This window comes from Phodopus roborovskii, unplaced genomic scaffold (genome assembly GCF_943737965.1).
Source record: "Phodopus roborovskii unplaced genomic scaffold, PHOROB, whole genome shotgun sequence".
Taxonomy (NCBI): domain Eukaryota; kingdom Metazoa; phylum Chordata; class Mammalia; order Rodentia; family Cricetidae; genus Phodopus; species Phodopus roborovskii.
This window is the reverse complement of record NW_026126571.1, coordinates 17,098,648-17,115,013: the sequence shown is the minus strand read 5'-3', so window position 1 is coordinate 17,115,013 and position 16,366 is coordinate 17,098,648. Positions and strand designations below refer to the sequence as shown.

General features: G+C 42.8%; 1 protein-coding gene across 1 annotated transcript in view; it reads right to left on the bottom strand.

Annotated features, from left to right (window-relative positions):
* Positions 1-15,913, bottom strand: part of Gprin3 (GPRIN family member 3) — a 59,051-nt gene extending 43,138 nt beyond the window's left edge. The window contains exon 1 of the mRNA XM_051203081.1: positions 15,607-15,913. The gene's annotated coding sequence lies outside the window, so the exon portion shown is untranslated. The remainder of the gene's footprint in view (positions 1-15,606) is intronic.
* Between the last annotated feature and the right edge of the window lie 453 nt (positions 15,914-16,366).

Genomic DNA, 16,366 nt, shown 5'->3' with positions numbered 1-16,366 from the left:
GAGAGTGCAGCCAGTCCTGTGCCTATTCTATGTTGCTAAGCCATGGTAGCTGCTCAGTTAATGATTTAACTCATTCCACTCTAATGCTGATCTAGCTTTGATGGATTTTCAAAACCACATAGAAATCTAGGAATGCAGATGCTAGTTAGGAGGACTAGGCAGTCTATGGGGCCTCTGGTAATGAGCAGTATTTATCCCTAGTATACGAATGGACATTGGGAGCACATCCCACATAGAGGGATACTCTCTCAGCCTAGACACATGGGGGAGGGCCTGGGCCCTGCTCCAAATGATATGACAGACTTTGAAGATTCTCCATGGAAGGCCTCACCCTCCCTGGGGAGCAGAAAGGGGATGGGATGGGGATTTGTGGAGGGAACAGGGGATGTGAGGGTGAGGGAACTAGGATTGACATGTAAAACAAGCTTGTTTCAAATTTAAATTTTAAAAAATTATCAAGAAATAAAGGAAGGAAGGAAGAAAGAAAGGAAGAAAGGTAGGAAGAAAGGAAGAAAGGTAGGAAGGAAGAAAGGAAGGAAGAAAGGTAGGAAGGAAGGAAGGAAGGAAGGAAGGAAGGAAGGAAGGAAGGAAGAAAGACAGACAGACAGACATGGGATCTAGGAGCCACTGCAGTTCCAGGACCTTCATTACCCACTAGCAAAATAAGCGCATACCCTGGTGATTCATATTCTATGTTCTTACTTGTACTTGCTGCCAGGGTTTTTTCAGCCCCCTCCTTGTAATATTACACTCAGTGCTCTGTCTCCCTCTACTTGGTTATGTCTGTTCTGTCCTCTACTGTTTGGGGTAGGAAGCAAGCCTTGGTTTACCTGTACATATATTACACTGCTTCTCTACCCAGAGCACAGGGTTGTAATAGGCACGCGACTGGTGTTGCTGATGTGTTTCTATACAACCAGAATGGACAAACACAGTGACCAACACAACTGAGGCATGCACTGTTGTCTAATTTTACCTGTACGGAAGCAGAAAAGAATTTCTGCTTGTTTAAATAATATATGTTTATTTGCCTGCTATAGAAAAAAGAGAATTGGGTGCTAGAAATGAAATGCTAAATATTTCATGTATGGATTTCCTGGGCCTTCGGGAAAGACAAAAGATGCACTGAGTGGCTACAAAAGCAACCTGGCGCTCCCATTTTGTATAGGATGTAAAATGTAGAATGAGTTCATGACCGTGTGTCATAGCTGTTTGGGTGTCCATAATAATTTTCCATAAGGTCTTTCCTGCTCAGAGTATGTGGTAGGTTATAAATGTTTTTCTCTGCATGCCCACTAAAATGTAATTGTGGAGGCGGCAGAGGCAGCTCAGCAGTTAATAGCACTTGCTGCTCTGCTCTTGCAGAGGACCCAGGTTAGCTCCCAGCAACAGCAAGGCAGCCCTCAACAGTCCCTAACTCCAGTTCCAGGGGATCCAGTGACCTATTTTGTGTTCACCAGGCACTGCATGCATGTGGTACATGTGTGCAGGTAAAACACTCATACACGTACGTAAATCTGCGAAAAGTCATGGTGATGCGAAAGGAACTAGTATCAAGTGATTAAACTGTATCATTTCATTTTCCCTTTTTTGTGACAGGGCCTTGGAATATGTTTTTTTCCCCCTCTTTTCACATAAAAAATAATTGAATGGGGCAGAGGAGAAGGCTCAGTGGTAAGAATGCTCATGAGGACCTGAATTCAAATCCTCAGCGTCTGTTGTAAAATTGGGAAAAGCTGGTCATAGCTCCTGCCTTAATTCCAGGACTGGAGGGCAATCAGGTGGACCCGGAGATCTCCCTGATCAATGGTGCAGCCCAAACTGTGAACTTCTGTTCAATGAAAGAAAGAAAGACTGTTTCAAGGAAATAAACAGGGAAGGCAATGGGTGTCCTGCTTTGGTTTTACATGAATGCATATGTGTACACTCATTTACACACGCACGCACGCATGCATGCCTGTGCGCGCGCACACACACACACATGCACACCTAATGAGTTGATGAGTTAGGTTGATTGTCTCAAAAACAATCAACCACCTTACCAATCAGCACCCAATCTACCAGAGTTCACTAGTTCTTCCTTTAAAGCATACTCTATTATCATGCTACTTGCAGAGTTATCTTTACTCATAATAAAACATAACATTAAAAACTTGCAAACAATTCCAATGAATCAGGTTTATCACAATGTGTTTCCAGTAAACATAATGAAATTCTCCTGTGACTTCTTCCTTTTCCTCTGTCTAAATTCTAGATATTTTCCTTCCTTTGTTACGATTTTACCCCTTAAAGATGGGGACCTTCTTTTCATCTTTCACTCTGCACACTGGTACACAAATTAGTCCTTACCGAATGTAAGTTGAAATCCGTTAAGTACAAATGTTGGCTTCCTGTTGTTCACAAGAGAGAAAAGAACAGCCTTGCGCGAGCAGGCAACCACAAGGGCCAGTGTCCTCTCCTGCCCTTCTCACCATTGCGCAGAAACTCCAGCAGGAAACCACGGCGATTTCCTCTTCACCAATTCAAATCACGGGAATTGCCAGCCAGTGTAAGGCAGATGTGACACTATACAGATGCTGGCAAAAGCATATGTTTGCCATGCTCAGGAGCATTTATTTGAACATTCAGGGATGTTCCCAGAGGGCAAATTCCCCAGGAAAAGCAGCCCTGATAATGGTACACCTTAACCATTTATTTGGGGGTAATTTATATGAAAAAAGCAATTAAAATACTACTGAAATCTAGCTCCCGTCTCAATGTAGCTGATTTTTTTTTTAAATTCCAAGAAACTGGTTTGCTAAATTTCCACGTGTCTTAGGCTTGTAAAAAATCTCTAAATGAACAAACCTTATACCTCTAAACCAGAACCAGTTTCTCCTACTGTATCTAAAGTGGCTTCAGAGCCTCTGGGTCTAGCTGTGAAAATAGAGCTCCTTTGTCTGTGCTCACAATACCATCCTTTAGAACACACCTTGAAGTTTGCCATATGAGTCTCTGCATTGCGTGTTATCAATGAAGGAACTTCCTACTGAAGGTCTCTAAGCGTCCAGGAAGGACAAAGAAAAGATTATGGCAGAGGTCCAGGACTTTCAAGGGCTTTGTCTTCAGTATGAATAGTAGATGTTCAAATTCCCAGAATGCCGCAGACAGCATCATAGAGTTCTGCAGCTTTCCTTTGTATTTATGCTACCTCAAGCAGTGGTCCTCAACCTTCTTAAGGCTTCCACCCTTTAATACAGTTCCTCATTTTGCGGTGACCCCCGACCAGACCATAAAATTATTACCCTTGCTACTTCCTAACTCTGATTTTGCTACTGTTACGAATTGTACTGTAAATATCTGTGTTTACAATTTGATGGCCTTAGGTGACCCCAGTGGAAGGGTCATTCAATGCTGCCAAAGCTGTCACAACCCATAGCTTGGGAACCACTGGCCTAGACCATGAACAGTCCATGGGGCATCTTCTTAAAAATCCACCTATAAGTGAAGGAAAGCAAACTTGCTGGTGGGCAGAAGGGTATATAGACAAGAAGGATGTATGTTAGAAAAAGTGTCGAGGTCACTTTAACTCCATGAACATGGAGCACAGCTAAAGAAGAAACGGCGAAGGCCTGGGGGAAATGAGCAGGCATTGTGGCTGACATCTGCAGTAGGAACTGAATGACCACCAGGTTCTGAGGCCCATGGGATGGGTTCCCGTGCACGTGCACATTTCTATCTATAACATCAATCTTCTCTTATATACCACACATCTAAATTAAATTTTAGTGAATATTTTCATTAAGTAGACTTTCACTACTAACTTATTAAAAAGAAAAAAAGATTAACCTCTGCATAAAGGCTATTACCCATGATATCTATCACAGGTTTGTCATGCCAGACACATGTTTTTAATAGACATACTGATACTTTCACAACAGTTAAACTTAGAAGTAAACCTGTGACTACCTAAGTTCATTTTTCAGAGCACTGTGGAAGTCTCCAGACACAGCAAAGGACCGTCCTCTGCCACCACCTCCAGCAACAGAGAGCTTTGCCATGATAAAGGTTGTAAAAGACTTCTAGAGGGCAAGGGGCAGGACAAGACCAGCCTAAGGAGAATCACTATAATGTCTTATTTGCTAGACAAATATCAACGGCTTTCAAGAACAGTTCATTTTCATCTTCAAAGTTGACAGAGGTTGACATATTCCAACTCTACTACTGGATCTGAACCATAGCTTGGGGTACTGCATGTATGGGTCCCTGGTTCGATAATGAGGGCCACAAGGAACAGCAGTGACAGAGACCTGAATATTTGCCTGGCATTGGAGTTCAAAGACTGTTCTGAGCCTCCCGTGCATAAACTTTTCTTTTCTTCAGTTTTCACGTAGACTTCTTAGCTACAGGCTATCATAGGGCATTGCTTAACATTTCTGAGTAACGAACATCTAAGATTAAAAGATCAATCTCGGAAGCACAAGTTCTATAAATAGTTCCCAAGTCCAAAGTCCACAGCGAGTTCAACAAAACACAGTCCTGCCTTTTCCTTGCTGTGCATGTGAGTGTTCACGTGCTTGTGCGCATGACTTTAGAGAATGAACTTAATTTTGCTTTTGAGAAACAAAGAAATGTTGTTTGCTGAACATATGTGTTACCTGGGTATTCTGATAACGTCATGTTTGCTGGTTTTATTGCCTATACAATGATTTACAGACTTAAAAGACTTATCCGGGAACTTAACCCATTTATTACAAAATACATCATATGACTATTTCATAAGTTTTCCTATTTATTTTTAAAGTACCATGACATGAAAACCAAGTTGGAGGAAATCTCTCCATAAATTCTGGTTAGCCCTTCCTGTCGATAATTTCTGAGGGACAGCACAGCCTGGCACTGGGGAATGGGGACTAGCTTTGTGTCTGGGTGACTCGGAATGTATAGTGCTCCCTCTGGTATAGTTTACAGATCCTGTTTCCTCGTGTATAAAATGGGGAAATAGTAGTACAACCTTCTAGCTTTCATGAGAAATGGGTCAGCAGAATGAGACTGACAGGGAGCCTGGAAGAACGTTTTGAGAGGTGTGTGAGCTGAAATCCATGTCATCTACATTTTTAAAAAGGAGATGGATAAAATGTAATGCAGAGTCTCCTACTGCTTGGAGCCAACATTGCTGAGTGCCTGCAAGGTCCACCCACATATATGGTTGCTCTTTCGCTACAGAAGTGGCACCCTGTCCTTTAGCCTCCTCTCTTGCCTTTTGGGTGATAAGGCAAAGACACCTCCTTCTCAGTTTGCATTAGAAACAGGAATGGAAGCACTCGCCCTAGGAAAATTACAGAGGCCAGAGGTGTTCATTATTCCTTCAGTTACCAGGTTTGTGGCCTGGAGAGAGGGGAGCCATAGGACAGTGATGGGCATCACAGAGTTGCAACAGCAGGGGGGTGAGGGGTGGGGGGAATACAACAGGGTCTGAGGCATTTAAATGAGCAGCTAAGGAAACACCTGGATATTTCCAGCATTCTGGAATGTGAGCCCTAACAATGCAACTCTAAGGTAACGGTTGTCCGCAAGTCTAAAGCAACTCTCCAAACCAATGATCACTAAACCCTCAAGATTTACTGGAGTATCACCTGCAATTCTAGCAATGGTTTATCAGAATAACAAAGCTTTTCTAACACCTGTTATACTATCTTATCTTGATAATATAACAATTCCTGTATTAATGTCACTCTTGCTTATCTTATTTGTAGCAATTTTCTTTAAGTTTCACTGAGGTTGTGACATATCACACTGGAGTGATGCCCTGTGCTAACACTAGCCACCAACAGACACTGGAAAGGTTTCTTCTGTCTGCTTCCTTGCTTTCCCTTTGCCCTGTTTCTTGCTGTTGACAGTTACAAAATAACACACAGTTGGAGACACACGTGTCTGAAGCTTAATTTTCTGAAGCATTTTAAGCCTGGATTGAGCATTGCTTCTGGTTTTCGGGTGGCCCTACCAGAGAAGAAAAGAACATGAGTAAAGCAAGCATGTAGTGAAACTAGGAAGATGCACAGAACCTAGGTTTGAATGCTGGTGCCTACATGAAGGAAGAGAGGCAGGTGACAGATGGGGGATGCTCGTTGTCAGGCTACTAGGGGAATTCCTGAGATACTGGCCTGGAAAATGGCCCATTGCAATTCTGGTGAATCACAGTTACTGATAGCAGTAGTCCAGGAGCCTGGGGGATTATTTAAATGCATAGACTATTTCCTTCAACTCTGGGTCCCTAGCACATAGCACAGGCTCAGCATGCTTTGACTAATGAGCAATGAAGTACACTTCCTCCAAGTAGGGCTTTCCCCAGCTACATTTTTAAAAGCCTTCTCCAGAATAAATCCAGCAATGCCTTTCTTTATAAAGCTGAAGTAGCTGACATATCCCTAGTCCATCCTGGCTTACTTTATTATCTCTGGGAGCCCTCCGCTCAGAAGTCACAAAACCCACAGGGGTAGGCGTTTATTCAGCCATTACTCACTTTCAAATAATAATCAGTAGGAAATCTAGACATCAGTTTCTTAACAAAAATATTAAACTTATATTACTTTTAACTAAGCCAAAAACAAACTTCTCTGAAGAATTTTATTGATCATGAGCCAACATGCTATCAGTACATCTCAGAGGGCATGGCACCTACAGTTAGCCACTTCTTCGGGCACAAGGAAATGCTACTTCTCCAGAGAGCCCGGAGTAGGTGTAGCACTGTGTCCTCTCTCCCCTTCACACGACACTATTCTCAGCAACGTCTTCTTGCTATGAAGCTGCCAGAGCACTGGCACTTTTAGGATTAATAATTAGATGAGGGGATGATTTTAGAAGTAAGGTAGGAGGTCTTAACGTGGGGGCAGATTGTGAAGTGCTCACACGGAATGAAAGTTGCTAAAGGATGAGAGGCTTCAGAGCTACAGAGGCAGCTCTAGCTACTAAAACACTGGCCTGAGATTAGCATGCACAGGGGTGCATTTTAGTCAGCAGAGGGCCAGAGGAGAGCAAAGTCCTGGAATGCATTCATTCCCATCACCACAGAAGAACTGATCAGAGTAGCACATGCATCAGGTTTCTAGATGTAGGGGTAGGAGAATCAAAAGTTCAAGGTCATTGCCAATTAAACAGCCAGTTAGAGATCAGCCTGGGATGCAAGGAATCTTATCTTTAAAAACAAAAACAAAAACAAAAACAAAAAAAAAAAAAACACACACACACACACACAAAAAAAACCACACACACACAAAAAATAAAATAAACAAAATAAGCAAAAGGGCATCTGTCTTTATTTGCAACACAAATTCATTAATGCTAACAAAGTCACCCCAGCTCTATCCATATCAACGGCATGATTCTGCATGCCAGTGGCAACTGTGTTAGTGATTGATTAGCTTCGGAGAAGGGATGTATGCACAGCCAACTGTCATTTCAGAGAACATATCTCAGCTCATAAGACCCAGCCAGGAACCAAGATGTACATACATGCTACTCTTGAAAGGTTAACTCAAGTACCCCTACATCTGGATTTGCTCTGGGCTTTCAGAAGGCTATGCAAATATGGCATATAAGCATATGATGTATGTAAACATACCACACATTTAAAATTATGTAAAGCAATTCAAGATAAAAATCTTAGCCATGACTCTTTCAGAGGAAGAAAAAATAAACTATTGTAAAAACTGATAATGATTTCAATTTCAAGACACATAAAATCAAGCAAGTGACTAACCAAACGAAACAATGAAACGCCTCTATTCATACTGACAGACTAGGTCAACTCAATTTGCACTCATTAAGCTTTTATATAATTTATGTATTTTGAAGATGGAAACTTTTTGAACATACCATCTTATGGGAGTTAGCTGAGACATGGAATTTTAGAGTCCTGTGCTACCTTTGGAACACCTAGCGCAGAGTTCCATGCCTATGAGTCCTAAGTGTATTTCAGAATAAAATGGAAGGTTTGAGTACAAGAGACTTACAGGAAACCTCAAGGTCGTGGGACAGCAGGGGGACATGGAGACTGTAAGAAAGTTACTGTAGGTAGCACATGTAGCTACTTTGTGCCAACCCAGAGGAGGCGAGCCAGTTTTTATAATAGATCTCATTTTTGAATGTTGACTTAACGAAAAGCAAATACCTGCAGGCTAAGATATTTTTGCTGGCCTGAAGACTGATAGGTTTCAGTTTCTAAGCTGGCACCTGTGTCACAATCCTGAGGCCCATGCAGTGAAGATCTCTGAGATGCTTTCATCTGTTCCGAGAATCAACGGAAAGGCAAGAAATCATGCCAAAGTGGTGGGGATTGCAAAGCTCTTTCAACCCCTACTCAGAGCTCAGCCTCTACCCACTAACTCACAGGTTTCTGCTCTCTCAAGGCATTCAGAATGAAAATAAAACCAACCTCCACTTTAAATCTATTTCCTTCATTTTGGTTTTTATTTTTAAAAAGAAGTAATTTATAGAAGAGGTTTTTTAAGGGCATTCTTAAATAATGATAAGCTAAGCATATATCAAAACATTCATGCTATAAATTCAACAATTTCATACGCAGTGCTCAAGAATCAAGGAGTTTGTGGAAATAGAGCGCTTCAAACTATGATCGAGTGCATTGAGAAACTGCCTGAGAAGAAATGAGCATTTATTTCTAAATGCCATATAGCAGCGACAAAGACCGAATTTGAACAAAGTGGTACTACAATGAATGGCGGTTATGTTTTTGAACAATTTACAAAACCTTATCATGGGAAAGCACATTCTATCACACACACAGGCTAACATAGGATGTGAAAAACAAACAGTTTCAATTTTATGCAGTATCTCTGTCCTGCAGAGATGTTCAGAATGAAAATCTGGAAGCAATGCCAAATGCTGCAAGGTGGAGAATTTGTATAGTGTACTCACTAAGGGGAGTGGATGGGCAAAGCAGATTACACTTCAGAAACAACGGTCCCTGAGTGCTGAAATGAAGATGCTCTGATTACTCAGAAAATGGAGTTAGCATGTGCACTCTACTCCCTGAAGGGTTACATTTAAGCAAATTTGCATATATTATAAAGAACTTCCCATGGACTTGATATGTATACTTAACATTTAAGCTATTTATAATCAATAGCCCTGAAAAATAATCAAGAATCTATCAACATCTTATTCTTCACAAACTAAATCTCCCACTTTGACGGTTTGTTCGTAATTCATGTTTAAAATATCTTTTCCGAATCTTTCCTTTTCTTTAGCAAATTGCTAGATGTAAATGCAAGTTTTGAAGGAGGCTTGATCTGCGATAGCTACCACTTATTAGCAGCACTATGGATGTCCTAGAGATGCCAGTGACCTGGCTGCTACTTTCCTTTGAATGGATTTCTTGGTTCTGAAAGTATCAAGACTGTGAATTCTAACTATAGCAAACTTCCAGGAATTAAACATTCCAAATGGAATCTGCTGGGCTCCACAATTTTACTAACACAGAGGGTCTGAGGACAGAGAGAGTCTGAAGTGTAACCAACTCTGCCCATATACTGCCCTTACTGAGCTCTCTACACAAATTCTCCATGCTGCAAAACTGGGTGGGCATGGCTTCCAGATTTCCATGATGAACAGTGGCTCTGTAGAGAGAGAGACACTGAATAAAATACTAAGATTTTTGTCGTTGTTGCTTATCTTCCATTTTAGCTTTTGATTTAGAAAGGTATATTTCACCCTCAATTTGGGATGAAAGACTACATAGTTAGGCTCTTCTCATGCCTCCAAGGAGGGGTCTCTGACAACACACACCATCACCACCACAACTGGCCCCACATGTGGACTCTAACCTAATATAGTACAGACTCCCAGGGACTCTGCTATAACTGTATAACGGTCCTAGGTATGCGTATCAGAATCTTTTGGGAGCCTTTAAAAAAAAGTACAGATTTCTAAACTCTACCTCTGGATTTGGGATTAGGAACCAATAGGTCATTTCATTTAGCCCTTTGGCCGAGGCTCAGTTATCATTAGCTGCCATTAAAGATCTGGTATTAAGTTATGGCTGGTTTCAAAACAAAACATCTAATTACAAGCTTGATTATTTGGAGTGCTGCCACTATGTTGCTAACTCCAACGCATGCCCAGGTGAAACGTTGTGAGTGATTTTCTCATTACATTCAACCCACTAAGTCATTTAAGCTGTAAGATTATGGAGACATTTTCCCCACGGAATTAAGAACATATTTACCATTCAAATGCAGCCTCTAATCATAAGGTCCCAATCCTGAATGAAATTCTAATACTATAGGAGAGAGAGGAGGACGGGGTTGGAAAACACTCATATTTTGACACCAAATCAACGAATTCAGGCTTGTGAATCTGTGTGACCTCTTGTTCTGGGTAAAGTCACAGCTCCATTCAGAAGGGGTCAATAGCACGAGGTGGTTTTATTTCAGAGCAGAGATGGCAAGAGATGTGAGAAAGTCAGAGTTTTCAGAGACACAAAAAAGTTTCTCCTATGATTTTTTTTCTTCTTACAATAACCCTTAGGCCACTCACAGCAGAACATACACTGTGGTAATTGTCTTTTTTAAAATATTTACTTATTTATTTGCTGTTTTTCATGGCAGGGTTTTTCTGTGTAGCTTTGGAGCCTGTCCTGGAACTTGCTCTGTAGAACAGGCTGGCCTCGAATTCACAGAGATCTGCTTGCCTCCTCTGCCTCCCGAGTATTGGGCTTAAATGCGTGCACTGCTACCACCTGCCTAAAAATGAATTTTTATGATCCTTTTTTCCTTCCTTTCCTCCCTCCCTCCCTCCCTCCCTCCCTCCCTCTCTAACCCCCCCTTCCTTCCTTGAGTATATATGTGCCTGAGGCAGGGGATTCACTCCCTGATGGCTCCTTCTAGTATGTGGAAATAGAGCAGGTCATTAGGCTCAGTGGCAAGTGTCTTTATCCACTGAGCCATCTTGCTAACCCAAGAACTTCACACAAACCTATTTAAACATTAAACTAAGATGATAGTCATAACACAAAACAACAAAAGGAAAGAAAGTATGGCTGATGGTATGCTTCCTTTTGGGGTTGTGGCTGCTTAGTGATGGTGCCCAGCCTGAGATTCTGCTCATGATGGGTGCTTGCTTTTTGAACTTGACAATCACATGGGTACCCCCTGCCTGCTCTGTTCCAGTGATTGTACCTGTGTTCTGAGAAATGAGTCATGCTACACTTTGGTACATCTTGTCAATAGTCAGTAGTTCAATTATCATATTCAGCCAAATCTAGGTCCAACCAGGAAACGATTGAAACAGAAAAACAACGGCACATAAGGACATATTCATAATGGCATGACCATTGTAGCTAGATTTTCTCTAAAGAAGAAGTATTAAGAAAATAAATTTTAGCTATAAAATAAGCTATATGTTCATCAATAGAGAATAAGATAGCAGCTGTACGGAGATAGGGAGGAATGGGAATGTGTAGGGAAAATGACATATAGTAGAAGACCTGGGTACAACTTGAAGGCTGTCATTGATAGCGGTGTGCGGTAATCCAGAGTTTGCTACATTAGTGAGGGCTGCCGCTACCAGGTAGAGTGGCATGGGGGTGGAGAGTAAACCGTGAGAAATGGGCACTGGGAGGTGATTCATTCATATGTTGAATGAATCTGTAGTAAATATCTATTTTCTATATGTCTACATACTACCCTTTTCTCATTACCCACTTGTATCCAACCGTCATTCACAAATTGACTCTAGCTCCAACTTCTGGTTGAAGCTTTTCAGATAAATTCTGTACTGAGGGCTGTGTCCTCTGAATTTCTGTTCACACATATGGTCAGTTCCCAGGTGGGGGTTACCTTCCCAGGGTTGCAGCTCTGCTGCTAAGGTGAGTGCATAAAAGCCTAGATGGGGATCTTAGTTCAACTGCTCCACCTTGCAAACTGGAAACCTAAAGCCGTAGTCCCCAGCAGATGCAGGACGTGGGGAGCAGGAGGCACGTGATTACATCATGGTTCATTCCATACCTCCATACAAACATTTACAAAATAGATGATGTAATATTTTCTTAAATCTTGCTAAATGTTAATGGACTAAATATTGTTAACTGTGATTCTTACTTGCTAACTGTTGTGTTATATATTTTGCTATGTTAAGGTTAAAACCCTTCTTTTTATTTTGACAGAAAAGAGGAGATGATGGGAGATGTCATTCTGTAAATATGTTTCTTATACTGGTTAATGAATAAAGCACTGTTGGCCAATAGGAAAGGAAGATAGGAGGGACTAGGAGACAAGGAGGAAAGAGGAAGTAGTAAGGAGGAGTTAAGATAGAAAGACTGGGGAGATGAGATGCCTGCCCCATTCCCCAGTAAGATTAGAGCACGTGGAAGTACTTATATTTAACAGAAATGGGTTAAACTTAAGATAGAGCTAGCTGATAAGAAACAAGTAACTGGCCAACAGCATTATATCAAAAACAGAGTCTCAGTGTGTTAATTGTGGGACAAGACCAGCGGCGGGAGGAAAAACCATACTCCTTACATATACCACTTAAAATTGCTGCATCCACCTTTATATGTGACCTTGCTCCTTGGTATATTCAACAATAAAAATGCTGATCACGTTCACTAAACGGATTCCATGGTCATTTTATGCTGGGGTTTGAGAAGTCCAGGTCTAGAAGGTCACTTACTGATGATCACTGTGGTGTTGATATAACTATTTCTCTTACTTAAAAAAAAAAATCCACTAAAACTTCTATGTGTCTTTTGGGATTTCTTTGATCCATTGTACTGAATTAATTGTTATCTGTGGATTGCATTTGACTCAACTCATTTGAGATATTTAAATGCTTCCCGTAGTCACTAGTATCCATCCTTTCTCCTTGAATTCTGTTATCATAAAAATAAGATTTTCAAGCTGGGTGTGGAAGTACATGCCTATTTTCATCATACTTGAGAGGCTGAGGCAGGGGGATTGTGGGCTTAATGGCAGTCTTTGCTACAGAGCAATACCATGTCTCAAAACAGATGAGAAAGGAAGTAAATAAATACAAGTTAATAACAAAACAGGGAAGATTTCCTGCATTTCTAAAATTCATGTCTATAAACTCAATCTCTCCCCCTTATCTACTTTTATGACATACAAAGTGGGGATAGACCCTGGGGATGAAGCAGCTGAGGTCCACAAAGTCCCGACTTACTCCAACGCCTTTCTCTCCTCTGAGCAAACAATTGCAAATTAAGCTAATTATGATTTGTAGATCTTGGGAAGATATAGATGTGGGTAAGCACAGTCTAGAACAGCCTCCCTATGAATGGATCCATTGTCTCCAAATAGAAGGGCTCTCTGAAGGATGAGGTAGAAGCCCTTCTGGGCTGAGTTTGGTGATAGATGGCTTCCTTCTCTCTTCCCATCTTCTAGCTATGGGCTCACAGGATTGGTTTCTCAGGCCTCTGCTTTCTGAAGACCCTTCCTTCTTCCCTTGACCAGGACAGCAGCTCTTACCACTCTGGTTCCTGGAAAACCTGCCCTGTGCCCCTCACTCCCTCAGCCTGGCCTCCTTAGCCTGGCCACTGAAGCTCCTTCTCACAGTACCTTAGCGGTTGTCATCCTTCCCTTCATTAAGTGCTATAAGCTAAGACTGTGTTTTATTTATTCTTGTAGTTCACATTCGAATGTCATGCCTTGTTCAAGAAAACACATGTGGACTGCATGAATGAGCAAGTGACTGGCTGCTGAATGAAGGAGCCAGTGCAGGAAGGGCAGAAGCAGCCATCACGGAGAGCCCCAGTGCAAGGTGTGATGAAAATTGTGCCCTCCTTGTCTATCATTTTGTGCGTCTGTGACTGACATTTAATGGCTTCCCTGTAAGCGGCAGATTTTGTGACAGAACTCCAACAGTGAAGGACAGTTGTATCTAAATGCATCTTTTAAACCACATTTCAGGCAAAATCAAGAAAAATTTTGGAAGAACTAATAATTGTGCTGGGAAAGTCTTAGAGGCACTTGAACTTCAGTACACCCTGCTGGAAGTATACACTTCCTCACCGCTGAGGTTGACCTGATTTAGCTAGTCCTTCATCCCCACACCACAGCAGGATACATGTGTCTCCTTGAGTTCCTGGCTCTGTTTTAGTCATAGAACGTCTAGACTGGTGATAGTGGTGGTTACTACATGGCTTTCTTGTTTATGATCAATTCATTCCCCCCCCCCCCAACCCATTAAACACACACACACCACAAACTTGGGGAAACAAACAAACAAATTCTTCCTTAGTTTTCATCAATGAACATTCTCTACATAAACTCTGGCCATTTGAGGTGAGTGACAGAGATGATTTTCTTCTCTGTACTCTGACTCATGTATCTTTATTCCCATAACTGTTACTTGGTACAGGCCACTTGGTACAGTGGGAAGGAAAGAATAGTTTATAACTGGAAAATAGGCTCTTTCAGGAGGAGTATGCTCGAAACATCAGCAAGGTAAAATATGCAGATGCACCCAATGTGAGCAAACAAAAGCCCACGCAAGAGCTGTGTAAATATTTCATGAAGCAAAGCGTTAATCACTCTCTCTCTCCAAATCTTTCTGGTGTGTTGTAAACACTTAGTTTCTTCCAGTCATGCCATGACCCAGATTCCATGAAAAAATAAAATGAGAGCATGGACCTATGTATGGATCTTGACCAAATGTGTTGTGGAAACGGAAGGAAGAAGACACCTTTAGAAAAGGTGGCTGCTAGATGGGTGGCTACCTAAACCTTCCTTTCTCCCCACCAACTCCAGGGGTTACTCCCTCCTCCTCAGCTGCTCTCATATCATGCTAACCTTGAACTGCCTGCACGCAACCAGTGACCTCTCCTGGCAACCTTTCAGAAGCCCTTGAAGACTGATCTGCATTCCCTCCACCCCAATTTATTTTCCAGCACCAAGCCTCTCCTCTCTCCCCTTCTGTCCACTCTTTAAGGTCTTGCCTACACCTGTCTTTTCCATCTGTCTGGGAAGCAAGAAGATTTGCTGTGTACTGAATGAACATCTCAGACCTTTGCTATAATCTACCCAGAGAAGGGTTTATCACCTTTGGTCGCTACCTTGATTTGCTGTGGTTCCAAAGTTCACCTCTAGACACCGAACATGCTCAACAATGATTTCCCTTTATCAGCCTCTTTCCGATCTTCCTCTTCTCTCCCTTCCTACTTCAAGAATAAATACACTTGCAAATGTATTAATAAATACATATACATACACGAATGTAGGTTTTTGACCTTACAGGAAATAATCATAGGAAGATAATGAAAATGCTAAGCACACACAGACACACACGCCCCTCTTGGCATATTCTCTCTGTGCATGTCTTACTGATTAGGATTCCCAGGTCAGAAGCAGCAAGCCGCTTCTCTCTTTTACCTTTGGGTCAGAGCTTAAGGAAGCAATAACCTTGCAGAGAAATGCATCACCTGCAGGGTGGGCTGGGGACGTGAGCAACAGGCAAAAGAACCCAAGAACAAAATGTGGGACCCATTTCCTCCTTCACCAGCACAAGGCGCAAGGCCAGCTCCTGTCCCAAGGCTGGCCACTGGGCCAGGTGGCCGCGGGGGCGGCTCCTTTCCGGCCGCGGGTTGCTTACCTGCTCTGGCAGGCTGTCGCTGGCTGGGCCGTTGCCTGCGCAGCGCTAGGCTTCCAGTCGCACGTGTCTTCCCAGCCCTGGCTCGGCCACACCGATGCTGGTGGGCATGTCTCGGTCCGCTGCAGCCTGGAGCCAGCTCTGCGCGATCAGGAACTGAGATTACTATGCCAAGAGCTGAAGCGGCGCTGGAGCTGGGCGGAGACCGGCAGCCCGACCGCTGGGCGCCAAGCCAGCCTGGAGGTGGAGTTCACGTGCTGGCAGATCTGCGGCAGCCCTGCGCGCCCCCGTGGCCAGGCCCCAGCCTCCGAGTCTGGGCTGCTGCTCTACAACCTCCCTGTGAGCCGAGCTCCGCCCCAGCTGGCCCTCTAGGCCCTAGCGCTGGAAGCCTAGAGCCCCGGGGGAGCTCAGACGTCTGGCTGGCTGCTCTTCTGCTGTAGGGGGAAAAGTGACAGATGGAAAGTTAAGAAGGAGATTAAGGAAGAGGGCTGGGGACCCAAAGCTCCCACTCAACAGGAAGTCTGGTCCTTACCCCACCCCCCACCCCCAGCAGTTCACTATACCCACTGTTTGGGTATAGGGGATTAGGTGGCTCCGTATAAAGTCACAGGCAGTGATTTGAAAGCAAGCATTGTAAAATGGACAGTAGCTTAAGTAGTTGGAATTGTCATTGCAAAATGTACGGGTGCCTCCCTCTCATGCCTCCCTCCAAGAGTCGGGATGTCTTTGGACACAACCCCTCTGATCCGCTGGGGCAACACCA